General features: G+C 49.5%; 1 long non-coding RNA gene across 2 annotated transcripts in view; it reads right to left on the reverse strand.

Moving 5' to 3' along the window:
* Positions 1-3,289: 3,289 nt before the first annotated feature.
* Positions 3,290-27,404, reverse strand: part of LOC148107260 (uncharacterized) — a 44,240-nt gene continuing 20,125 nt past the window's right edge. The window contains exons 2-6 of one of the 2 annotated variants that reach the window (XR_015722820.1): positions 23,295-24,088; positions 17,441-19,062; positions 16,512-16,627; positions 6,456-6,553; positions 3,290-4,886 (exon numbers count right to left, since the gene is read on the reverse strand). This is a non-coding gene — a long non-coding RNA (uncharacterized LOC148107260). The other variant, XR_015722821.1, reaches the window with a different exon arrangement.

Below are 27,404 nucleotides of genomic sequence, written 5' to 3' on the forward strand. Positions count from 1 at the left end.
GGCTGCTTCTGGCCATCATTTTTCTATGCATATGAACGTGAAACAAAACTGATTTTACTCCAAGTGCAGACTTTTCATTCGTGTCTTCTCACTACATCTCCCAAGCGTCATTCTTTTCCTTCAGAAACGTGAGTTTTGATGTCTGTACCATTCCACCGCATGGACCTGCTCTTCCAGGTGCCACCAGCACTGAGCCAGAAGCAGGGTGTTCGCAGCTCGATTTCCCAGGGCTCCTCTGCCACTGAAACACAGAGACGACGAGGCCCACTTCCTACAGCCACGGCGCTGGCTCTGAGGCAATGCATGGGACAGCAAGGACAGCATCACCATGTGCACCTGCAGGAAACCCGGCTTATTATCCCTGCCTCTGCTCCAGCTCCCACATGAACCACTGGGAGAAAGCCCCTCAGCCTGCGGGTATGTTCGTACTTTCCTCTTATCCGCCCTAAACTCAGGGTGATATACCCCAGTCCCCACTCTGGCCTGGTGAACATACAGACGGGCACCTCAAATGTCCTTACAAAGCCCTAGCCTCAACGGACAATAGAAGAGAGCCCTTTCCTGTGCCTAAATGGCAAAAGCAAGCAGCTGAGTACCCGTTCTTGCATTTCTAGAGAATAACAGGAGATAGTTTTGAGGGAGAAGAGTGTTTTGACGGAAAAGACTAGTTACATAATTACACTTCGAGCGAGATCAGAAACATTAGTGTGTGGGAAGCCAGTCTTGCAAAGAGATGTTTCCATTTATTTCCTATGAACACTGATCTGAACATTTGGAAGCTGTCTTCTCAACCCTCCTACAGCATCTGCAATTTGGGGTGCTAGCTGTAATAATATTCAGGTCACAGGTTACCCTGACAACATTTGCTACCATTACAACTGGACCATTACAACAAGATGTTCAAATGTGGTGTTTTTCTGCATTACAGGTAGACATAGCACTATTGTACTTTCTGTCTGTCTTGCCATGGTTGGAATGCTTAAAGTATTTATATACTGCCCTCTCCTTACCTGGATTTTTGTGATTTTTAGTGACCCCCCCCCACTGCCCTGGGACTATGGATCAAAATGTAAACTTTTGAATGTCCCTTAGGAGCTCTTATAACCTGGCTCCAACCTGCCTTTCCCGGTTCTTCTCCCTGTCATGTCCGTGTGAAACCTCTGCTGGGGAGCACCAGCTAGATGCTGGCACAGGGTGACGTCTTGGGCGACAAGAAGAAATTCTCTGGTGCGGGAGACACGGTGAAATACTAAACGGCCATGCGTTCCAGTGAACATTCGCTGAGTGCTTACCACGTGCTGGGCGTTGTCCTAACGTCCTCAGGCACAACTCAGTCAACACTAGGAGGGAGGGGGTGTTATTCCCATTTGAGGGATAGGGAAACCGAGGCACAGAAAGGCTCAGTAACGTGCTTAAATTCATCAGGCTGGGCTACTGAGTCTGCAGGGTTGCCCACATTGCCTTTGGCCTGTCTGGAGCATGGTGCTTCAAACCCAGGGGAGAGCAGAGCAGGCATCCCGGGATTCTTGAGTGCATTGTGCAGATCTTGGCTTGCTGGGGGTGCAGGGGAGAGTGAATCACACCACCTCGATGTGAGGTTGGGGAAACTTCCTGAGAACAGCTGGCTGACTCAGATCCTGAGATCGGTGTTGTTTGGCCTTTCCTCTCGCTGGGTCTCGCCCTCCACAGCCTGAAGAGGCTGAGCCCGTCGACCCTCCCACATGCCCCAGTCCTGCCACTGTGCCCCGAGTGGACTCAGTGCCCAGGGAGTGACGCGGCTACAAGTGCAGGGTGGCAAGAGGGGCCGCCACTCAGAGTGAGGAGTGGAAGGAGCCACAATGGCCCTGAGAGGGACTGGGGGCCCACTGACCCCAGCCTACGGGGCCTGCGTGCAGGTGACAGCACCTGCTCCATCCACCATGGAAACGGCACACGACGGGAAGGCACACAGGTTTCAAGTCCACATGAAAGTCTCTGTGACCAAAATTAAAAGGGGAACTTTTGCAACATCCGTGACATTGAATATTGTTAATTAGTTAATGATCATGTTGGGTGGTGTTTACTGGGCTAAGTTGCCCAGACCCTGTGTCACGGCACTAACAGAGCAGAGTCAGGCCTCCAACCCAGATTCAGAGCCCAACAGCGGACTCAGGTCTCTCAGCCACTTGGTACTCTGATGCTGCCAACGAGTAAGGTATGTGAGAGCCCATAAGGAAGGGGCGACTCCCCAAGAGAAAAATGGCCAAAGGACGTGTTACGGGCTGAATGGCATCCCCCAAATTCACAGGTTACAGTCCTTGCCCTGAGCATCTCCAATGTGACTGTATTTGGGGAGAGGGTCTTTACAGAGGGGATTAAGGTGAAATGAGGTCACTAGGGTGGGCCCTGATCCAGGGGGCACTGGCACCCTTACAAGAGGAGATCAGGACACAGGCACACACAGCGGGATGACTAGGTGAGGGAAGACATGGGAGGGGGGACAACGAGAGAGGCTGCTGGAGACACCAGCCCAGCCATGCCTGGATCTCACACCTCCAGCCTCTGGACTTGACAGAAAATAGATTCCTGCTGTTTAAGAAACAAACTAGTACAGAATATAAACTGGAAATTCCCCCCCCAAAAAATAATAACTTATGGCCAGTAAACTTTGAAAATGTTCTCTTCATATGTTCTATTTAATGTATCAAACTGGCCCAGATAAAAACAAACAAAAAACAAACAAACAAAAAGCCCATTAATGTTGATGTTGGTGAAGGTGGAGTGAGATGGGCACTGCTGTCAGGAGAGCTGACTGACCCAAAGTTTCTGGAGGGAAGAAGTTTCGATCCCGAGCCTATCGAGTGTTGGCAACGACGTGCAGAACCATGGGGGTCCTTACACCTGCTGGTGGGAGTACAAATGGCTATTACTGCTCAGGAAAGTGGTCGGGCGTCATTGTGCAGAGTTGAAAAGGCTCCAACTCTGTGGCCCACCAAGGCTGTTCCCGGGTGTGTGCCCCGGGGAACCCTTCCACCTGCGCGCCAGGAGGCAAGCACCAGGATGCTGGAGGCGCTGCGAGCATCCCGTCCGGTGTGTGCAGAGCCAGACAGCCAAGGTGTGTATGTAGGAAAGATTTGTGACGTGGGAAGAGAGGAGCAAAGTCACAGAAAAACACAGGACAGGAGTTTGCATGAAATCTAAAAATATGCAGCACTAGTATTAGCTTTTTAGGCTTAAGTTTACCTCTACGAAACTCATGCAGAAAATTGAAGGAGAGATAAACACAAAGTCCCTCAGGGGGCCTGGCGGGCTGTCCATGCTAGACGGGGTGGCAGGGACACGGGCAGGCCACCGCTGCTAAACATGCACGTGCTAGAACGAAGAGAATCCTTTCTAAGTAGGAACTATTTGTAATTAAAATAGTAGAAAAATGAACAGAAGAAAAAAATCGTAACATTATTTTGGGGTGGTGGAATTGTGGGTGATTCTCATTTTCTGCCTGTTACTTGTTTGAATTTTCTGTTTTTTAAAAAGTCTATAGTGAACGTGTTGTTTTTATCTTATGATCGTCCTTTTTTATTATAAATCTTTCAAACATACAGGAAATACTGGGAATGATACAGATGAAACACCCAAATATTGATTGTACCAAACTGAACAAATCTTGAGATTTTGCCAAATTGGACTGTTTTTGTTTTCATATAAGAGAAGAGACAGAAAAAGTTGAGGTTGTCTGGTGGCCCCACCAGCTCCTCTTCCTCAGAGGCCACGCCCCGTCTCAACTCCGGGTGTAGTCCTGTCCATGAGCTCACACGTTGACTGTACATGTAAATGACTATAGTAACACTCCTGGAGGTTTAAATGTACAGGAACATTCTCACGCTCTGTGGATTCTCCTGCAACTTGTTTTCCCCCTGAACACATGCTTGTGAGACTTCCTCACGTTGGCTCGTGTAGATCTTGGTCATTCCTGTAACTGCTATCATGTTTTCTGTTGCGTGAAGAGCCCAGGATACACATTTCTGTTGCCTGATTGATGGACACTTGGGTGTCTGGCTCTTTGTTTTTCCCTGTTATTGAACACGACACTGCAAGAGTGTCCCGTGTGTGTCTCCTTGGGTAGAGGTGTGAGAACTCCAGGATTTAAGACCTGACAGGAAGGGCCTCCGGGATGGAGAGGACAGATGGGGTCACCTCGCCCAGACATGACCATATCATTCTCCGGGAGCATATGAGCATGTGTTTGCCCACTTACCCATCTCACCTGGGTCGTATCAAGACTTTCTAGGACTCCCAATCTGAATAATGTAAATGCTACCCCATCATGGTCTGAGTTCTCCTTTCACAGTGCTTTCTCAAACAGACACACAAACGTTACAGATGCCCTTCAAAGTACGTGATGAGATTTTATCTTTGGACAGTGAGACTCGTGTGATGACAGTGGGCACAACCAGGCAGGGACGGCCGTGGAGTCACATCGAATGTAGACTTTAGAGGCACAGAAGGGGCAAAGGACCAGCAAGCACAGTGGGCTGGCCCTGGCTCAGGCCACAACGTCCCCATGTTTGCGAGGAGGACCCAGGATGAGACTGTGACAGGACAGAATTCACATTCTGTGCTCCAGAAAGGTTTCCTGTCTCACAGCAAGCTGGAGACACCCACTGGGTCATCAGATGTTTAGCCCTGCTCTGTCCAGAAGAGGCAGCAGCCGGGGCGTGGTGCTGAGGGGCTCCAGGAGACTTCTGGCCCATCCATGCACTCTGCAGACCATCTCCCGCCCCAGGTCTGGAGCACAAGGTGTGGGGCCTAACAGGTGTCTGGGATCCCATCTCATCCGACAGGATCTGAAATACCATTTCACCAGCAGCTTCCTCGCCGGCTCCTTGTGATTTTAAAATAGCAAGAACCTGCGGTTCCGAAGGTCACCCATTTCAGAAATACTGTACTCAGCAAAATACCCCACCCAGCAACTCCAGAAATCGCACGAGGAAGGGTCAGACTGAGGAGGGCCCAGCCTGGCAGCAGACGACGTCAGGATGCCTCAGGCTCTGTCCTCCCCATGTTCGTGACTCAAGAACTCAAAACTATTTGCCTCTCTAGTTGTTACCTAGAAGGCAAACCTGATTCCATCACTTTGCTGCTCAAAGCCCTTGGGGGACTCCCTACTGCCCTCAGCACAGATTATTTAAAAATGTTTTCTAATGAAGTAAAACCCTTTTTCAAACTGAATCTTAGAATCCTAATATCAGAAGCAGGTGTAAGTGGTGAATTTCACTACCTGTCTGTAAGCTCAGGTTTATAATCTTCCTGTAAACCACCCAGTACACGAGCTAACATATCTGGGGGTCTGCCGCGAGTCTGGATTAGGGACATAGCCTATCAGAGGCTGGCCTGGGTCTGGAGAGTAGATCGAGCCTGGGGCCCTGGCCGTTAGATGCCTGATTTCACAGGTCTGGGCCCCTGGGCACTCCCTGCATGGCAGAGCCGGCCATCCCCAGGCAACCCAGGCCCGGCCCTGCCCACATCCGCAGGCAGGGATCTGTCTACACTCTCACAGGAAGAAGGCATTCCCTCTGGCTGAGTGGACGTCCCTCTTCCCTTCCTCCAGGACTCCAGAGGCCACTCATCGACAAGATCCAGCTCTAAAGCCACCTTCCGTCCGCTGAGAGCCCCTTGGCCTGGGGGACCCGCTTGTGGATCATCTCGTGAACCGTTATTAGTCACCTATCACATTGCATCATCCTTGTGCCTCTCCCCAGTGGTGCCGTGAGCCACACGCCTCCTGAGGACAGGTGCATCTTCTTCACTCCTTACTGCCCACCATGCAGGCGACACCATGCATAGGGGAAGCCCTGAATTTGTCATGGTGAAGGGGTGACTAAATAAGGGAACTGATGATTTCTTTTTTAAATAAAACTTGCCTCCTTTGGGGAATAAGAAAAAATAAGGCTTTTCATCAATGCTATCAGAGTTGCCCCCCTGAATGAAACATTAAAAGTAAACCATTTCCTAGGGACCCAAGGCACAAAATTCACGCTGGAAACTTCTTAGAAGGATGAGGTGAAGGCCCTGCAGCCGAGGATGTTTCCTGGAACTTGGGAGCAAAGTCCAGGTCTCTGGTTCCCATGAAAAACGAGGCTGCTGCTTCCCAGACACCCATGGAAACAGCCTGGTTATGTCAGAGCTGAAGGAAGGGCCAATTACAGATGGTTTTGTTGTGAACCATGAACAAATGGAAGAAATTCTGGGCTAACAAAATGTAAATTTCAATCTGCAAAGAAACCTCAGAACACAGCTCCCAGGACAGTAGAGGGTCCCACATTTCCCAGCGCTAAAAATGCCGGGCTGTGGCAGGCAGGATTTTGTTGTTGTTGTTGTTGTTCAACCTCTTTGACATGTAACAAGAACAGAGGAAATCAATGCAATTGCGATTTCCCTCTGAGCTACGATCTCTTTAATCACGGCCGCTTCCTTACCCAGAGCGATGCCGTTGGGCTCCTCTGGTGGCTGCCACACCATCCACACGGACTGAGTGTCACTTCTGGCAACACGAGCCTCACTGGCAGGCCCAGGGCTGGAGGGAGGAGAGGAAACCATGAGGCAGGTGCCTCTACGGTGTTACGTGGAGACATGACGTGGAGACAGCCCAGGACTCTGTGGGCTGGCCGAGCATTCTCTACCACAGCTGACTCTGTGCATGGACCAGACACTCTAAGGCCACAGATGACTTCTGGAATCTAGCTGACTCCGTGTGGCCCCCTAATGATGGTAAGAAAACACCTCATTTAGAATCCAGCTCATCTGCTTTTCCAACTTCTAGAAGCGGTGCTCACACACTGTGCTGGGAGCCCATGAGTGCAAGGGGTGCGAGGCTGCAAGCACATCAAGCTGGAGGTCAAGATTCTGCCCATCTGGGCTGAATCCTTTCGGGAGCTTGACACCTGCCAGCAAGTGTTAGGTAAATCAGATGGCCTAAAGTCCCTCCCCACTGACAAAGTCACGTATTTACAAGGAGTGATTTTTCTCGTGTGCACCGTCTTAGAAAATTAAGAGTTGGCGCACGAATGCACAAAATAATCCCGTGTGATGTGGCCCCTTTGCCTCCAGCTCACAGCCGTCATAAATATATTCACGTAAACAGCCCGGTGAGTGAGTGTGCGGCCAGCACCAGAACTTGTGGTTGGAGCTTACCTGACTCCCAGATGAGAGGCAATGGGCTCGGAGCAATGCATACAGAGACAGGAGGATGTGTGTTACAGTCATTCCGGGGCCACTGAATTCTGCCTCTGGTTACTAAGCTGAGAACGGTATTTAAAAGTTTAAACCCGTGTTTGAATACATCTGTGACCCTTGCGCTTGGTAACCTAAACGTAAGGAGGCTATGGGCTCCCACACCAGGACCAACTGCACAAACGGGCAAATTTTGATGGCAGCCTCATGGGTCCCCATCCCCCGCGCCATCCCCAAAGCTGATCATTTGGATCGTGCTGAAATGAGGGAGAGGAAAACCTGCCTCCAATCACACTGCAGGAGAAGAAGGAAAAGTATTCTGTGACTTACAGCCTCTACTTTAGGAAGTTGTAACTGGCCAAGGTTGGAGGCTCCTTTTTCTTTTCGTTTGTGTAACCGGGACTCCATGGCTTCCCATAGTTTTGCAAACAACCTTGATCCAACTGCCCCCGTCAGACCCTAGCCCCCCGAGGCTCTGCACCCAGGAAAGGATGGTGTGAAGAGCTCCTTCCTCTCCTTGACTGAAGCCCAGCGCTGGTGCTGTCTCCTAGCAGAACACAGAGATGCCTTCCAGCTCGGCAGCCGAGCACCATGGGGGCTAATTGAATGACTTTGGCCGACATGTATCAGGAAATCTACAGTTGTCCTACTTCTGTGAGAAGCTTCTGATCCCTAACGTGTGTGTGTGGGGGGGAGCAGTATCTCCCCCAGGATATACACCCCTCCCTGACTATTTGCTACAGTCAGTGTAACAATAAAAATGTAAAAGGAGATAACCTTTAAATGTCTGACAAACTGGAAAAACATTTGCTGATGATTTAGACGTCCATAGAAGCAAAGCCATCAAGAGGCGCTTGTGATTCTGGCCCAGAAACACAGGTGCAGGGCAGTGTGGGAGCCCGTGGAACCCACCGCACTCTGTGTGGGAGCTTCTAGGGACCTCCGGGCATGTGGACGATGGGAGTGGGTGGCACCACGGAAATCAAGGCACCCAGGCTGGGAGTGGGGCTCTTAACCCGATCTGTGCTGACACTGCCAGCGGGGCGTTTTATGGCCCCCGCCCACCCAGCCTTTACTGTGCTGCCTCTCATAGAGTTATGACAGAAATTTGCAGAAGTTCATCATTAGGCTGTAGAAATTCACTCCAGGCTAAAATTGGCCATATAAATGCCCAGTGACTGAAAAACAATTCTGTTTTGTTTTCCTCAACTGAAAAAAGGGGTACAAAAGTGGTTCGAAATTTAAGTTAAAAATGACAACTGGGAGGGAGTTAAGATGGCGGAGGAGTAGGGGACCCCTTTTCAGCCGGTCCCCTGAGTTGAGCTGGATAGGTACCAGACCAGCCTAAATAACCACGGAATCAGCCTGAGACGCAGGATGATGCATCTGGATCTCTACAAATGAACGTCTCCAGCGCTGAGTATTGAGGTACGAAGAGGGGAGCTGTAAACCGTGCACAGATATCGGAAGATAAATGGAAGGGGGAGGGAGCCGCCGTGTTTGGGCGCCGGGAAGCGGCAGCCACCTGCACGGGGGAGCGGGCGGACTCACAGAGGGCACCCGCGAGAGAGCGGACTGAGACCGGTGAGCCGTGAACACGCGCCACCAGGCATCTCCCGGAACACCGGAATCCTGGTGTGCTCACGGGATCCAGACTGAGACCGGGAGCTCCTGGAGCGCGCGTGGGGCGGCTGGTGGCTGGCGGGCCACCTGCACGGGGGAGCGGGCGGACTCGCGGTCAGCACCCGCGAAACAGCAGACTGAGACCCTGAACCGGGTGCGCGCGCCACCAGGCTTCTCATGAAACTCCGGAATCGAGGTGTGCTCACTGGGTATAGACTGAGACCGGGAGACCCAGGAGCGTGCGGGGTGGCCGGTGGCTGGCGGCATTAGAAACACAAAGGACAGAGACGCGCCGGCCCTGGAAGTGAGGGCAGGGACTCCGAGCTGGTGCACACATCGCGGGACGCTGCAGGGTTGAGCAGCACCAACAGTAACAGAGTAAAAGTGGCCAGAACATCAGTGGAGAACGGGCCACAATCCCTCTGTTCTGTGACAATGCTGCCTCTGCTGCTCTGACTCTCAGAAGAGGCATAGCCGGCCGCCAGGGAAAGCCGCCAGAGAACAAAAGCCTGGAGATACCGGCTCAGAGAGTGCCCATCCCCATCCTCCCTCGCAGGGGACACGGAGACTCTAACCAAACAGGGTTGCCTGAGTATCGGCGCGGCAGGCCCCTCCCCCAGAACACAGAAGGCAGGCTGAAAAATCAAGCAGCCCACAACCCGAGGCGCCTGGGTGGCACAGTCATTGAGCGCCTGTCTCCGGCTTAGGGCGTGATCCCAGCGTTCCGGAAAGGAGTCCCTCATCGGGCTCCTCCGCTGGGAGCCTGCTTCTTCCTCTCTCACTCCCCTGCTTCTGTTCCGTTCTTGCTGACTGTCTGTCTCCCTCTCTCAGATAAGTAAATAAATAAAATCTTTAAAGAAGAAGCCCACATCTCTAATATCCCTATAAAACAAGGGGCACGGCCTGGGACCCAGTCAATAATTTTGGGCTCTGGACAACCCCGCAACCTCTCCTCATTAGAATGACAAGAAGGAGAAGCCCGCCCCAGCAAAGAAAAGACAGTGAGTCTGTGGCCTCTGCCACAGAAGTAACGGATATGGATGTAACCAAATTATCAGAAATGGAATTCAGAGTAACAATGGTCAAGATAATGAGTAGACTTGAAAAAAGTATTAAGGAAAATGTTACTGAGAATATAGAATCCCTAAGGGCGGAAATGAGAGCAAATTTGACAGAAATTAAAAATTCTATGAGCCAAATGCAGGCAAAACTAGAGGCTCTGACGGCCAGGGTCACGGAAGCGGAGGAAAGGGTTAGTGAATTGGAGGATGGGTTAATAGAGGAAAAAAAAAAAATAGAAGATGGTCTTAAAAAAATCCACGCCCACGAATGTTGGCTACAGGAGATTACTGACTCAACAAACGATCCAATGTAAGAATCATCGGCATCCCCGAGGGGGTGGAGAAAAACAGAGGTCTAGAAGAGATATTTGAACAAATTGTAGCTGAAAACTTCCCTAATCTAGCAAGGGAAACAAAAATTCGTGTCCAAGAGGCAGAGAGGACCCCTCCCAAGCTCAACCATGACAGACCTACACCACGTCACGTCATAGTGCAATTCGCAAATATGAGATCCAAGGATACAGTATTGAAAGCGGCCAGGGCAAAGAAATTTCTCACGTACCAAGGCAAAGGAATCAGAATTACCCCAGACCTGTCTACACAGACCTGGAATGAGAGAAAGGGTTGGGGGAGCATTTTTAAAGCTCTTTCAGAGAAAAACATGCAGCCAAGGATCCTTTATCCAGCAAGGCTGTCATTCAGAATTGATGGAGAAATAAAGACATTTCAGAATCGACAGTCACTAGCCAATTTCGTAACCATGAAACCAGCCCTACAGGAGGTATTACGGGGGGTTCTATAAAAGTAAAAAGGCCCCAAGAGTGATACAAAACAGAAAGTCACAGCCAATACAAAGACTTTACTGACAACATGGCAGAATTAAAAGCATATCTCTCAGTACTCAGTCTTAACATTAATCGTTTAAATTCTTGCTTTAAACGCCACAGCATTGCAGATTGGATAAAAAGAAATGACCCATCCATTTGCTGTCTACAAGAGACTCATTTCGAACCCAAAGATGCATTCAGACTGAGAGTAAGGGGATGGAGTACCATCTTTCACGCAAATGGACCTCAAAAGAAAGCTGGGGTAGCAATTCTCATATCAGATAAATTGGATTTTAAACTACAGACTATAGTTAGAGACGCAGAAGGGCACTATATTATTCTTAAAGGAAGTATTCAACAAGTGGATATGACAATTATAAATATATATGCCCCCAACAGGGGAGCAGCAAGATACACAAGCCAACTCTTAACCAGAATAAAGAGACATATAGATAAAAATACATTAATAGTAGGGGACCTCAACACTCCACTCTCAGAAATAGACAGAACACCCTGGCAAAAACTAAGCAAAGAATCAAAGGCTTTGAATGCCATACTCGACGAGTTGGTCCTCTTAGATATATATATATAGAACACTACACCCCAGAACCAAAGAATACTCATTCTATTCTAATGCCCATGGAACATTTTCAAGAATAGACCATGTTCTGGGACACAAAACAGGTCTCAGCCGATACCAAAAGATTGAAATTATCCCCTGCATATTCTCAGACCACAACGCTCTGAAATTGGAACTCAACCACAAGGAAAAATTTGGAAGAAACTCAAACACTTGGAGACTAAGAACCATCCTGCTCAGGAATGACTCGATAAACCAGAAAATCAAAAATCAAATTAAACAATTTATGGAGACCAATGAGAATGAAAATACAACAGTCCAAAACCTATGGGATACTGAAAAGGCATTCCTAAGGGGGAAATACATAGCCATCCAAGCCTCACTCAAAAGAATAGAAAAATCTAAAATGCAGTTTTTATATTCTCACCTCAAGAAGCTGGAACAGCAACAGAGGGACAGGCCTAATCCACGCACAAGGAAGCAGTTGACCAAAATTAAAGCTGAAATCAATCAAGCAGAAACCAGAAGTACAGTAGAGCAGATCAACAGGACTAGAAGCTGGTTCTTGGAGAGAATCAATAAAATTGACAGACCACTGGCAAGACTTATCCAAAAGAAAAGAGAAAGGACCCAGATTATTAAAATTATGAATGAAAAAGGAGAGGTCACGACGAACACCATTGAAATTGGAAGGATTATTAGAAATTTTTATCAACAGCTATATGCCAATAAACTAAGCAATCTGGAAGAGATGGAATCCTTCCTGGAAACCTATAAACTACCAAGATTGAAAAAGGAAGAAATTGATTTCTTAAACAGGCCAATTAATTATGAAGAAATTGAGTCAGTGATAAACAACCTTCCAAATAACAAAACTCCAGGCCCGGACAGTTTTCCTGGGGAATTCTACCAAACATTCAAAGAAGAAATAATACCTATTCTCCTAAAGCTATTTCAAAAAACAGAAACAGAAGGAAAGCTACCAAACTCATTCTATGAGGCCAATATTACCTTGATCCCCAAACCAGGCAAAGACCCCCTCAAAAAGGAGAATTACAGACCGATTTCCCTAATGAATATGGACGCCAAAATCCTCAACAAGATACTTGCTAATAGAATCCAACAGTTCATTAAAAGGATTATCCACCACGATCAAGTGGGATTCATACCTGGGATGCAAGCGTGGTTCAATATTCGCAAATCAATCAGCGTGATACATCATATCAACAAGAAAAGACTCAGGAACCATATGATCCTCTCAATCGATGCCGAAAAAGCATTTGACAAAATACAGCATCCTTTCCTGATTAAAACCCTTCAGAGTGTAGGAATAGAAGGTACATTTCTCAATCTCATAAAAGCCATCTATGAAAAGCCTACTGCAAATATTATTCTCAATGGGGAAAAGCTGGAAGCCTTTCCCTAAAGATCAGGAACTCGACAAGGATGCCCACTCTTGCCACTATTATTCAACATAGTACTAGAAGTCCTTGCAACAGCAATCAGACAACAAAAAGGGATCAAAGGTATTCAAATCGGCAAAGAAGAAGTCAAAATGTCTCTCTTCGCAGACGACATGATACTCTATATGGAAAACCCAAAAGAAGCCACTCCCAAACTATTAGAAGTTATAGAGCAGTTCAGTAACGTGGCGGGATACAAAATCAATGCTCAGAAATCAGTTGCATTTCTGTACACGAATAACGAGAATGAAGAAAGAGAAATCAGGGAATCCATCCCATTTACAATAGCACCAAAAACCATACGTTACCTTGGAATTAACTTAACCAGAGACCTAAAGGACCTTTATTCTAGAAACTATAAATCACTCTTAAAAGACATTGAGGAAGACATAAAAAGATGGAAAGATATTCCATGCTCATGGATCGGAAGAATTAACATAGTTAAAATGTCCATGCTACCCAGAGCAATCTACACTTTCAATGCTATCCCGATCAAAATACCGAGAACGTTTTTCAAAGAACTGGAACAAATAGTCCTTAAATTTGTATGGAACCAGAAAAGACCCCGAATCTCCAAGGAACTGTTGAAAAGGAAAAACAAAGCTGGGGGCATCACAATGCCGGATTTCGAGCTGTACTACAAAGCTGTGATCACAAAGACAGCATGGTACTGGCACAAAAACAGACACATAGACCAATGGAACAGAATAGAGAGCCCAGAAATGGACCCTCGGCTCTTTGGGCAACTAATACTTGATAAAGCAGGAAAAAACATCCGGTGGGAAAAAGACAGTCTCTTCAATAAATGGTGCTGGGAAAATTGGACAGCTACATGCAAAAGAATGAAACTTGACCACTATCTCACACCATACACAAAAATAAACTCCAAATGGATGAAAGACCTCGATGTGAGACAGGAATCCATCAAAAAATAGAGGAGAACATAGGCAGCAACCTCTACGACATCGGCCAAAGCAACCTTTTTCATGATACATCCCCAAAGGCAAGAGAAACAAAAGACAAAATGAATTTATGGGACTTCATCAAGATTAAAAGTTTCTGCACAGCCAAGGAAACAGTCAGAAAAACTAAGAGGCAGCCCACGGAATGGGAGAAGATATTTGCAAATGACACCACAGATAAAGGACTGGTATCCAAGATCTACAAAGAACTTCTCAAACTCAATACACGAGAAACAAATAAACAAATCAAAAAATGGGCAGAAGATATGAACAGACACTTTTCCAATGAAGACATACAAATGGCTAACAGACACATGAAAAAATGTTCAAAATCATTAGCCATCAAGGAAATTCAAATCAAAACCACACTGAGATACCACCTTACGCCAGTTAGAATGGCAAAAATAGACAAGGCAAGAAACAACAATTGTTGGAGAGGATGTGGAGAAAGGGGATCCCTCCTACATTGTTGGTGGGAATGCAAGTTGGTACAGCCACTCTGGAAAACCGTGTGGAGGTCCCTTAAAAAGTTCAAAATTGAGCTACCCTATGATCCAGCCATTGCACTACTGGGTGTTTACCCCAAAGATACAGACGTAGTGAAGAGAAGGGCCATATGCACCCCAATGTTCATAGCAGCAATGTCCACAATAGCTACATCGTGGAAGGAGCCGAGATGCCCTGCAACAGATGACTGGATTAAGAAGTTGTGGTCCATATATACAATGGAATATTACTCAGCAATCAGAAAGAACGAGTTCTCAACATTTGCTACAACATGGACGGCACTGGAGGAGATAATGCTTAGTGAAATAAGTCAAGCAGAGAAAGACAACTATCATATGATTTCTCTCATCTATGGAACATAAGAACTAGAATGATCAGTAGGGGAAGAAAGGGATAAAGAAAGGGGGGGTAATCAGAAGGGGGAATGAAACATGAGAGACTATGGACTCAGAGAAACAAACTGAGGGCTACAGAGGGGAGGGGGGTGGGGGAATTGGATAGACCGGTGATGGGTAGTAAGGAGGGCACGTATTGCATGGTGCACTGGGTGTTATACACAACTAATGAATCATCGAGCCTTACATCGAAAACCGGGGATGTACTGTATGGTGACTAACATAATATAATAAAAATCATTATTAAAAAAAAATGACAACTGTCTCCGTTGTTTGGGCTGTTCAAGCACACCGCTACCATACTGTCATCCTCGGTCCACTCTAGGATGAGGGGAGAGCTGGGGACTCCGTTGCCAATGCGGACGAACGTCAGCACCCGGAGCTTGCATAGCATGAACTTCTGGAGACCGGCCAGCAGCGCCGACTGTGTGTGGTTCCCTTGCACGATGGGACTGCGGGGCTCGGGGGTCCAGGTCGTTGGCCCGGAACAGAATCTGGAGCATCCACACACAAGCGTGCATGGTCATGGGGATGCAGGGTGCCAGGAGGGGGCCTCTCAACCACAGGGCAAGGACCAGCAACTGCGGCTTCTCCCCCACAGCAGCGGTGTTTAAGGCTTATGGATCTAGTTTCCATATGCTGGTATTTAGTGGGGAAGACGTGCTCCAGAGCAGAAGAGGAGCTGAGTTAGGACCCAGCCCATGGCAGGGGGAGCTCTCCTGAGCCGTGATTTCCCAGAGCTGAGGCACACGACAGCAGGCACACCAACCACATCCACTAGAACGAGGACTTGGTCATAAACACCGACACTGTGCTTCCTACAGAAGGAGCCAGCGCCCCCTCGGTTTCCCAGGTTCTTGGGAAATTGGGCTCCTGTCTCGAGAGAGTTGCTGGAATTCCCTGCACCCTGGGCCACAGTCCCCCTGGGCTCTGTGCTGCTGCCCATGCACAGACACAGCACCCTGGGAAACTCCAGTCCACGGCCCTGCCTGCTCCTGCTGGTTTGCTAAGTCCTCACTCGCAGCTCATCCTTCCTGAACTGGTCCCTTAGTCCAGGACCCAGAAGGCCATAAGAGATGGCGGACCTCAGGGAGGAGCTTGAAAACAGCAGGGCAAGCTCTCTTCTCCAGGACCCAGGTATGTGCTGTGGAGTTGTGGTCACTACACCTGCCCAGTGAGATCCCCACGTCCAGCAGGGCCTGGGGGAGCAACTGAATGCCCACGAGAACAGGAGGGGGAAAACCAGAGGCTGGGGATCAAAACCAAGGAAAGCCTGGAGTTCCGATGCTGGAAGGCTGTACAGGGAGTAACAGACAGGTGTGGGGCCCTATGGGCCACATCCAGGAAAATCCGTCCCACTGCTCGGGGGAAGTGATGTAAACAAAAGCACAGGTGGATAAGTGCAGGTAAGACTAAACCCAGCAAGGGCCCCCCAAGAGGCAGAAAGGTGCTCGCCCCTCCTGCTGTCGCCATTGCCCTGGATGACCCAGGATGCTGGTGTGCGCACCAGCATGCAGGTAGCTAAGAACACCCACTCAGCACACGCTAGGAGCACACCGCAGCTCACAAAATCAAACCCCCTTCCCTCTCAGACCAGATCAGAGTCAGCCACCATGATGACTCCCGTTGTACAAGCCAGGAAGCAGAGGCTCGAGCTTAAGTAGCCGGCTCCTACCCATGTGTTGTTTGGGCCTATGTTAGGAGGTTGTAGTCGTGCCTCCTCACCAGATGGCAAGGAAGTTTAGAGGAGAAAACAGATGTGAACATCACAACACAGGACGGTGCTGCAGGTCTGGAAGACGCCCTGCGCTCCTTAGTCTAAGGGAGTGACACGCAGGAGCACCTGCACAGTCTAAGCACAGGACGGTCACCTCTGACACATACCTTGTAGCCCAGTATGAGCCCGTTCTGGTCCTGTTCAGGCACCAAAGCCCACGTCAGTAAAATCTGGGTGGAGCTGACGGCCTCAGCAGACGTGTTTTCAGGAACGTCTGAAGGAACTGCAAAGGATGAGTAAAACAGATTGGTGCCCAAAGTCCAAAGGCTTCAATAAATAAAGGTCTAATTTTTAGCTAATCAAGTTGTCCTTGAAAGAGCAACCAGTTCTGAGCATTTTGGAATGATCAGATTAAGCCGGCAGAGGTATAACAGAAATGTAAATCCCTAACATTAGCAACAAATCCCACAAATCCTGGGTATGTAGGAGCTCAATTTTATCTGAATCTACCCAGCAAGAAAATGTGCTTGGTCTATTTTTAGATTAACTTGTGGGAGCTGCAGACTTGGATCTCAAATGGGAAATCCTCACTCTCAGCCACCCGGGCATCCATGACGCCCCACCTGCGCCATCCCCACTGCTCTGTAGTTACCCAGAGAGCTGTGGGCAGACTGGTTCTTTATTAGCCCATAACACTGTCTAAAACAGGTCTTTAAGAAAATGGCACTATTATGCACAAACAAGCACTAAGCGGGGTTTTTCCCCTTCCCATTTTTTGGAATGGAAACAGATTTATCTCTACCACCAGCATCTTCATTACAGGAAACCTGCTCGAAGCAGCCTTTAGAGAAGACTAGATGGTATCTTGGCTATTAGAGCACAGAGAATGGTTGCAGATGGCAGGGGTTTACAGAGAGAGCGAGAAGGCAAACGGGAGCGGCAAACGAAAACATAAAACATTTGCATTCTCCCCTTCTTTGTGCACCATAAAAATGCGGGTAGCAAGGTTTTGCTCTCTCTACAGTCAACAATTACTAATTAAACAAAGCAGAACCAGAAATACTTATAAAAGCTGCTTTCTAGAACTTTAACCCACATCTGAGCATCGGCTTAGTACAGGGCCTGGCAACGCGTGCTCCTCCAAGGATTAGGGTCTTTCCTTCCGTAATTCACTGAAAATAATGCCAAGTGATACAACCTTCCTGGTGTGCTTTCAAAGCAGTCAGAATTTAAAGAAAAGTTTTCTGCAAAGATGATGTGATTAAGTGGATCAAAAAAGAAAATACTGGTGTCCCGCCACGAAGTGTTTGGTAGGAGCCAAATCCTCAATCCTGGAAAGCCGCTCCGCTGTTGCCTGCCCTGCCCAACCTTCATGGCTCCTGGAGATGGGGCGCGATGCCACCTCCTCCTGGGCCTCCACCGCTCCCCAAGCCAGGGCGGTCCCTCCTCCCTATGTTCTGCTGGCACCCCAGGCTCACTCTGAAATCGCCCCCTGCTTTCAGTGTGATGAGTCCTTGGACGGCCGACTCCTCACCGGACATGGTGCTCCAGCCTCTTGCTCATCTCTGACGTCTGGCCTGCGGCCAGGCAAAGGGCAAAAGGCTGGACAAGGGAACCTGGAGTCTCGTGGCATAGAAAGCCTGGGTTCAGCTTGCACCCAACCAAAGAGAATTAGGTGAGGGATGTTCCAGAGATTTCACCTATCCCAGTGACAGTCTCAAGGGCCATGTTGCTCTGAGTTTAGGCAAGTTGGAGCCTGCCTCGACCACGGAACCCACTGAGATATTCTCGGAGAAGTAGCTGGTGAGCTGAAGAGAGGCTTCAGGGAGGGAACTCGACATGGGCAGACAGTACACATGGAGGCCAGGGACACAGTCCCTGCGGCCTGGAGGGCTGGCAGATACCAGAGGGGATTTCATTTGTAAAGTACCTCATGGCTAGAGAAAGCAGAGGTGCACACATCTTAAATAAGTCAATATGACAAGGTGTTCTAATTCTCTAGCAACCCCTCAGAGCAGGCAGTAACCTCCGTGCGTCACAGTCAAAGCACCTGAGCTGGGTGGCTTGCCTGTGGCCATCCCGCTGCGACGTGGCAGAGCTGGGGTTCAAGGTCCCATCTCTCTGACCCCAACGCTTGTCCCATTTGTTCTCATGTCACTGGCCATTTCATCTGGGCACCAGGTAGCCTCAGGGAACTTGTCTGTGGCCTTTCCTGGAGGATGAGTCGGACGGTGATCCATGGAAGGTGGTGAATGTCCGGGGGGGGCAGGGGAGAGGGGCAGGATGGGGTTTCCTGAAAGATCCCATGGCCAGAGTCCTGGCAGTAAGAGTAAGAAGAGGGACCGCAAATCTGCTCTTCCCCTGGAAGAGTGTCTGATTCTGCTGGGTCCCCACTTTCTGAACCTCCTATTTTCCTGGAGAAATGTGATTTTCCCCTGGTCTCTGTTCAGTCCAGTGGGGCCTCATGACCACAATTTATTCAGCCCCGGATTTCACCACGATTTTAGACTCAAAAGCCCCAGCAAGATCCTGAATCAACCCCCATGGAAGGGAGCTTATGTGGTTAGAGACCAGGCAGAGCATCTCCTAAAGCACGATACAGTGATGGAAGGCACTCATGGGTCCCAAGGCAAGGGCGATGGCTGAAAATGCGCTTCCTTCTTTCCGGTCATTAAACTCGGGGATTCCAGAACACCAAAAGGTGTCGTAAAGTTCATTCTGATGGAAGCAATAAATATAGTTAGGAACTTGTGCTTGCAGGTAAACAAGAACTTAGAGAGCATCTCAGGGACTTTAATATTAAAAAAAAAAACTGTCAGAATCTGCTGCCCATCTGCAGTCCCACAGCCCACCAACTCGTGCGTGGACACCGAGCCCCCAGGATGGGCAGTGCTGACGCGACATCCAGGGAGGGCAGCAGAGGGGCACTGGCCATGGCTGTCTGGTGCCTCCACGCACACGGCATCTCCCCCATTACCTCTGGTCTCCACCCACGTCCCTGGGCTCTGTGCAGCCCCTCTGGGCTGTGGGTTCCCCCAGACCTCGCTTCTCCTGCCTGCTGCCCTGCTCCCTCTGGACCTCAGACTCTCCCTCCTCACGCCCCTTGCCCCACGTCCAGCCTTCCCCCACCTCAGTGCACCAGACCAACCAGTTCTTTCCATTTTGTTAATTCAGAATTTTGGATCTAATGGAACAATTAAAAATCAAACCTTCTGGGCAATGAGTATCAATAGCTTCAAGTATCCCCAGTGTTCCCGACGTTCCTGTGGTGCTGTGAGCATGTGGCCTACGTTAGTTCATTCAGTCCTCACAGCAGAACTTCCAAGTCACTATCCCCGTTTGCAACTGAGAATGCTCAAGCGCAGAGAGGTTCGTGAACTTGCTGGAAACTAGCAAGGGTTTCTAGGGTTGGCCCGGGCTCCACACTTCCCCACAGAGCCTCCGTCCACACACAGCCTTCTCTCTGAAGCACTGATGTGTGTGTGCACACCTGACCGCCCCCCTGACCTCAGTGGGTCACACCTGATACATGGCTGAACGGTTTGATCCAAAGAGTCTTCCCTGAATGTACAGGAGGACAGGGCTTTATGTTCCAAGCTTGTCTACCAATTTTATTTTTTAAAATCTGATCTTGACCAAAATTTACAAAAATACGGCATGTTGTTCATCATGGTAACCTGGATCCCAATCCCAGCACTTCAAGCACCCTCCAGGGCAGCGTTGCTGGGGTCTGTGACGTCACCTTGATATGTGGGTGGGCTGGTGTTGTGGACGTGGACAAGACCAAAAGACACAAGCAAAGCCCCTGTGGCAGAAAGCACAGCCCGGACACATCACAGGGAACGGCATGGGAGGCTTGCCACACACAGATGGACAAAGCGGGGGGGCACGTGGCCGGTAGAGAGGCGCTTGGATTCCTGCACTGCTCCTCAGGGGGCATGCTCCTTGGGGGTGTGTGGCAGCTCAGGAACGTTCCACCTGCTCCAGCCTGCCAGGGGAGGTGGAGGGGCTGCCCCGGCCGGAGCTGGGCACCTTCAGCAGGCAGGTGTCTTACCTGCTCTGAAGGCTGCGTAATTGAGACTAATGACCGCAGGAGCTTCAGAAACCATTTTCTGTTGATCTGAAGTAAATTCTCCACAAGAGAGCAGTACGTCCAATCACAAGCTGTCCGTCTGCCTCCTGGCCCTCATAAATCAGAGTTTATGCAGGGAGAGTGTAAGACGCTGGAATTCACAATAAGCACGATGAGCAATATGCTCAGTGGGCCAGCCGCCCCTCCTTGGGGCTGCCTCTTTCTGATGCCGAACTGACAGAGGCCCGGGGCTGCTCACTGTGCATCGTGGCTGCTAAGTTACGGCTCCCCCAGGTGTCTGGACCACCTGGTGCCCCATGCGAAGGACCACACTGGACCGCTGTCGTCCACCCCACAGCCATTCCAAGGGCAGCTGCAGTAAGAAGGAGGCTCTGGAAGGATGGTCCGTGGTTTTCAGAGGCTGGGTTTGCCCACAGACCCAGCTTTTCTTGTGCTCCTCGGTGAGATACTCAGCCTGCAGTCTGGGATAGACTCTGTGTCGCTGCCGGCACGCCCCACCCAGAGCCCATCCATGGTGGGTGCTGGCCTGTCTGTGGGGGCAGAGAGAAGGCTGCACCGAGGGCAGGGGTCACCGGGGAGGTGGCTGGAAGAACGAGTAGTGAGGCCCAGGAGACAACAGCCACTGAGTTCAGCTCCCGTAGGCCCTCTTCCTCCGCAGCCTTCCCAGAGCTCCTGGATGCTGGGCATACGTCATAGCATGCATGGAAAAGGCAACAGCATGGGCCAGACAGAGCGAGATGGGGATGGGGACCGTGCCGCTGCTGGGAGGGACTGCAGAGCATCGCCCACAGCTCTGAGGTCACGGTGGTGTTGCCAGCCCAGGACCCCAGCGGGCAGCCGTGAAAATGCCAAGCTCCACGGAGACTGCTACTTTAATGACATGGATTTGTTGAAATAAAATACAAAAAGGAGTTCATTAAGCCCTATTAGCTGGTGAGAACAGAGGCTCATAAATGGAATATTGGCAACCACCGCTCATCTGGGATATGCTGGCCCTGCTCGGTGATGACGTGTGCCCATGGCTTCCCCAAAGCTTTACACCAGGAATGAGCTGTGTGTTGTGTTCACCAATGACCACGTGTGTATCTGAAGGAAGGAAGTCTCGGTGTGCATACGTCTACCCAGGCCTAGCCAGGGTTCTGAGGCTTGGCCCTCGTGAAGTCCGCGGGCCAAGCAGGCAGCCGTGGACACTCTGCCTCCGAAATCGATGGTGAGCGCAGCTCTCATTCCAGCCACGGGCCTGACCGGTCCCCGAGGCGTCTGCTGAGAGTCTTTGCTTCCAAGGGCAGCCTCCGTCTATGCACTTTTGGTGTTTCAGCTTTTTTGTTTTCCCTAGCACTGCCTGGCTTGCTTTTTCCTCCCTCTGTATGGCTTAAAGTTAAACTGAACGGGCTCCCTTCTCTGCCCACCCCGCACCATGTTCGGTTCTTCTGCTCCGGGAGACAGGAGGCCTCTCGCAGGTGATCCTGTGCTGAGAGACTGGAGAATGAGCTACCTGGTTCCTGCACTGCACTTTCAGTAGTGACTTCTCCCCTTTCCTGGAGCTACGTTGTTCCTGATGGTGACTATTTCAAAGCATTAGGTCTGAGGGCAGAACCAGACCCATACATGCACTCTGGTTAGAAGTGAGGGGCACAGGCGGCTTCAGAGCAGAGGTGCCCTCTGGGGTCTGTAGGGGTGGTCTGCAGGGGGCCCTGGCCCAGCACAGGCGACTATGTGTGGTTTTGAGACAAGAAGCAGGAGGGGTTGGCACCAGGAAGTTCCCTGACTAATGGGAGAGAAAAGAGTTTAGGGGAGGAACGCAGTCCCCAGGCTATGCCCTCAGGCACCCAGGACACGGCCTGGAGCCTCAGACACAGCACCGCGACACAGTGATGCTGGGCACCTCCCGCCTTTGTCCCTGGGGGACAATGGGGAGCTTAAGCTTGAGCTGTTCCGAAGTTCAGGGTGAGGGGGTGCTATACGCCTGTCTGTGGACACAGCCTGTCTTTGTGAAGCTGAGTTTCTGGTGGTTTCTGTGATACGGGAGCAGGTACAGCATGAAGACCAATGAGGGAAATTACGGAAATTAAGGTGGTGGCGTTCACTCCGATCCCACATTCAAGAAGGTGGGCAGAGCCCGATCCCATCAGGAACATCAGGAACACACATCCCTGAAGCCGCAGGATGCAGGTTGAGAGGACGGAGGCAGAAGCCCCAGGCATGGCAGGAGGTGCTGCAGGCAGAGTCCCAGAGAGCGCCTGCCACAGACTGTGTCCCAGACTGAGTGGCTGAGGTGTGGAAACATGAGCGGCTGGCTTGACGTTTCAAGTAATGCTCAGGAAATGGAAGGGGCCGCTGGAGGCTGTGGCCCTAGTGCCTCCTCCCTGCAGGCCCACGAAGAAATGGAGGGTCTGGAAGATAAGGTAAGGCTCCCACCTTCCTCTGAGGCCGAAGCCACCCAGATTTTTTTATTTTGAAGCCAAGATTTAAATTAAGCTTCCACTTTTCAGGTTAAAGCTCTTCTGTTCTAAAAAAAAATCATCGAAGCCCCACAACAGACACCTGCAGCCCGTGAGCAGTCTGCCTGGCAGCCTGGCTGTCCTCACTTCGAGTCCCCAGGGGACACTGGGTGGAGCACAAAGGGTGTGGGAGCCAGGACACACGGGCTGCACTGTGAGGTCCAGGTTTGGGCAGGGGTCAGTGCCGGGTGTGGTGACTGAGCTCTCTGCCCTCTGCCGACAGCCAGGCAGATGTGTCCACTTCCCTGAGAGGCTTCTGGTGCCCGTCCCCCAGCCAGCTGGGCTGTTTACAGCGATGCCCATCTCCCTTTTGGGGTGAGATTGTTTTTCCTTTTTCCAAAGACAGGGATACTAACCTGTAATGATGCCATTTTTCTCCAGGGGCTCTTACAAGCTGACCTTGAGCGACGTGTCCAGAATCTCCATGAAACTCAGGTGTCCCACAGCTCCTGGTTCTTGCAATGAAACCTAAAGTCACCAGTTAACACGAGGGCCCCCTTCTCCTTGGGTCAGATGTGCGTGGAAAGTTCTAACCAGGGAAGGGAAGTGGGAGCCCAGGCTGGGGCCTGCAGGCTGAACTCGAAGGAAATGCCAGCAAAAACTCAGAAGAGGCAAGGGACTTTGAGGTGCAAAAGGCCTCCTAGGTCTGAGCATGTAAATTGTTTTGCTCAGCTGCATCCCGGCCATGGCGAGAACCAAAAACAGGCAGTGGGAGATTTATACACACCTCCTTCTCCCTTACCTACTCTACTGAGAACAAGCAGGGGCAGAATCAGTGGCAAAGGAGGAACAGGAGGAGAACAGAGAGGAGCCGAGGGACCCACTCGCTCAGCACAGACTGAGGAAGTGCAGGCCACGTGCCCGGCAGGGACACCAGGCTCCTCCTGAGCTGCCCCGGCCTCATGACTCCCTTGGGCAGGCCCTGAATGTGCTACACCAAGATCTTTTTAATCATACCACATGCAGTATTTCAAGCTTTAAGTAGGAGAGCATGAAGACAAGGGTGTTGGTTGTCCTGCCCGAGAGCAGAGCTCGGGGCATCCCCGCAGAGAAGCCTCACCTGTTCTGGCAACTGCCGGCATCACTTGCAGACGGCGGATTCAGTACCCGCTGCTCAGCGCCACTCAGACCAAGCTCCCTAACACAACTCCTAATTAAAAAAGGAAGCAGGATGAGAGACTATGGACTCTGGGAAACAAACTGAGGGCTTCAGAGAGGAGGGGGTGGGGGAATGGGGTAGGCTGGTGATGGGTAGTAAGGAGGGCACGTATTGCATGGTGCACTGGGTGTTATACGCAACTAATGAATCATGGAACTTTACGTCAGAAACCAGGGATGTACTGTATGGTGACTAACATAATATAATAAAAAAAATTAAAAAAAAAAAAAAAGGAAGCAGGGCGCCTGGGTGGCTCAGTTGGTTAAGCCACTGCCTTTGGCTCAGAGGTCATGATCCCGGAGTCCCAGGATCCCAGGATGGAATACCGCATCAGGCTCCCTGCTCACCGGGGAGTCTGCTTCTCCCTCTGACCCTCCTGCCTCTCGTGCTCTCTCACAAATAAATAAAATCTTTAAAAAAACAAAAACAAAAACAAAAAAGGAAGCAAAGGTGGAAACAGCCTCAGCAAATATACTCATCTGGGTGAAACTTTCAAAAGACATTTTATGGATAAGCTCAAAGGGCCACTCTCTGAGTCAGGGAGATGGTAAAATAGAATGGTTGTCGAATCCAGCTCATATTCCTCTGGGTTTAGTTTCCAGAAAGACGATCTGATAGATTTTTGAACGGACTTGTTCTTTTCTTGATCGATAGAGCAGCAAAGAAAGTTTTTTGCTCCTTTTATACTCTCAGTGTCTCTGCTTCTTGGATTCCTGTCCATATCTGCTGTCCTCTAGCTCTGCTGGAACCAGCTGGCAACATCTAGTCTTAAAATTTATATTCTGTTTCCTCTTTACTGTGTTGCCCCCCCCTCCCTGCCCCACTCGTGAGTTCTTATCACTTGGAGCTTTGGAAAAGGAGGCCTGCAAGATGTGGAGCCACGGGAGGTGCCCTCAGCAGGAGAGCACAGGTGGGGGGGGGGGGCGGGTGCCTCCAGCACTGGCCAGTCCAAGCCATCTGCCCTCCTTCCACCTTTCCATAACACAGTGCATGCTCTGAACAGCATCGATAGGCTCCCCAGCTAACAAAAAATTGTGACTCTGTTAGAAAATTCTAAAAAGATGACATTGCTTCCAGTTTTCTCAATTTCCAAAAAGGAAATTTCCAATTTCTCTTTTTACCTAATGGGGGAATGCACTTAAAGTTCTGTTTCCTGGCCACAGAGCTTAATGGGAGGTGTCCCCACTATGTCTGTTGGCTTGCTTAACTGGCAACAAGTGTGTGTGTGTGTGTGTTTCGTAAGTGAGGAATTCAAGCAGGAGTCTTAACTCTCTTCTTTGGAAGGAGTTGCCTTCTTTTGCCACTTTTTATTTTTTAATAAACATCCTCCGAAAAATGAAATCTGATATTCAGTTGGACATGGCTGTGGCTGGAACAGAGGTGCTGCGCTGGCCTCTTCTTCAAATAAACGAAATAGAGGAAAACATCCACATAATGAAGAGCTATAAGGGGGGGGTGCTCGTAACATCTGTCCCTCCCCACCTCCCTCCCCACCCCATCAACACATGTAAAGGGGCTCCATTGTGCCTTCCTACAGATGAATGCAGAAAGTACCCTTCAGCCAAGCCAGGCTCCTCTCTCCTCCGACACCCCACGCGGGCCCCCTGCACGCCCCCTATGCACCCTCAGTCCCACACAACTGGGCCAGAACCCAGCGGTGTCACCCTTCTCTTAGCCCCCTTGTCCCATACTTTCCCCACCAGATCCCTATGAACCTTTTGATCCAGCTCTGTGTTTGTCTGTGTCTGTGTGTGTGTCCTGGGTTTCAATGTCAAATAGATGTCCTATTGTAGACTGTAGTCCAAAATGTCCACAGACTCCTGCAAATCCACCTACCATGTGAACAGAAGTTAAGATGAGATCTTGCTTCTTTTCCATTCTATATCCAACCTGCGCTGAAAATCTGGAAGTAATTTCTGTCCATGTTTGATACATGCAGATTGAAAAAAAACACAAATTCCAGCCTTTTCCAGCTATGTGACTTTGGGTAAGTTCATTACCTCTTAGAGCTCCCATTTATCTCTGTGGAATAGGAGCAGTGAAGCTTCTCTCTCAAGACTGCCGGGGGTATGACCAAGGTGAGGCATAGCATGTGCGTGCATAGCAGAGGATAACAAAACCTCTTACAGGGTGGCTTCCTCCAAACTGCTAGCTTCCTAGCCTTTCTTCTTTCCTGAAAATTCTAAAAGACTGAATTGAGCCCATTCCTGATGGAACATCCCACATCATTTTGTGCACTTCTTAATTAATGTTGTAGCTCATTCTGGGAGAATCTGCAACATTATCCTATTCTGTAGGTGCAGCCCGAGGTCTAGGACGTCTCAAGGATTGAGAAACAGATCTTTCGTGCAATGTTATTTATGCCACATTGACAACTTCCTAAGAGGAGATGAGAATGGAGCTTGCCAACCGAGTGTTCATTTATAATCCTTACTTTAGAAAACCTTTCAAAGCCCAAGTGAACATTTAGGAGCTTTTCCTAATGTTTCAGAAATGTGGATAACCCAACGTTTTTCCCATCTCTCTTTAAATATGAAATATTTCTTTTTCATTAGAAGGTAATGTTCAGAAACCAGAATCAATCATTATAGCACAAAAATACCTGTTACAGGAAAAAATGATAAAGAAGTAAAACCAGAAAAAATTAAAACCTTATTGTGTTCAAAATGATGATTTATACTATCATTTGTCTTTAGACCCTTTATAGAAACACCAGCATCTGTGTCTTTGTGACCACAGTTAAGAAACAGATGGAAGTTCGCTCATCTACACGGGCATATTTTAGGATCTAGTGGTCATCTCTCACACTCATGCTCCCACAGGATTCCATGCTCAGGCTCCCCTGAGAACCTGGCAGTCACACTGTGTCTGCACGGGTCTCTCACGGGAAGTTGAACCGTTTTTAACAAAACATGAACTCGGAGGCCAAACACTGCCTCAGCATTAGATTTGGACCCCTTGTTGCTTCAAATGACTATAGTACTCTCCTTCTCCTAAATGATAGGAAAGTTGCTGATGTCGACATTGGCAGTAAGAAAAATGGGCATTTAAGTTATGCAGAACTTACACGTTATGGCTTTTTTTCCACTTGCAACTGAAAGCATATGGATTGCCAGAGCGTTTTGAAAGAAATTCCTGAGTCAATTTAAGTTATTTTCCATTTCATTTTGGGAAATCATGATGGAAATCTGACGAGCTGATTCCAAATGAGCCGGCTTTTGGGCCGCAACTCCTGTGGCAGGAGGGACATTTCCTCTCACCCCCTTGGAACGTTCACATGGCTGGGACTTACGGTTTTGCTGCTCGA

The sequence above is a fragment of the Ursus americanus genome, chromosome 33, assembly GCF_024610735.1.
Source record: "Ursus americanus isolate L20-20 chromosome 33, mUrsAme1.1.p, whole genome shotgun sequence".
In the NCBI taxonomy this organism is placed as follows: domain Eukaryota; kingdom Metazoa; phylum Chordata; class Mammalia; order Carnivora; family Ursidae; genus Ursus; species Ursus americanus.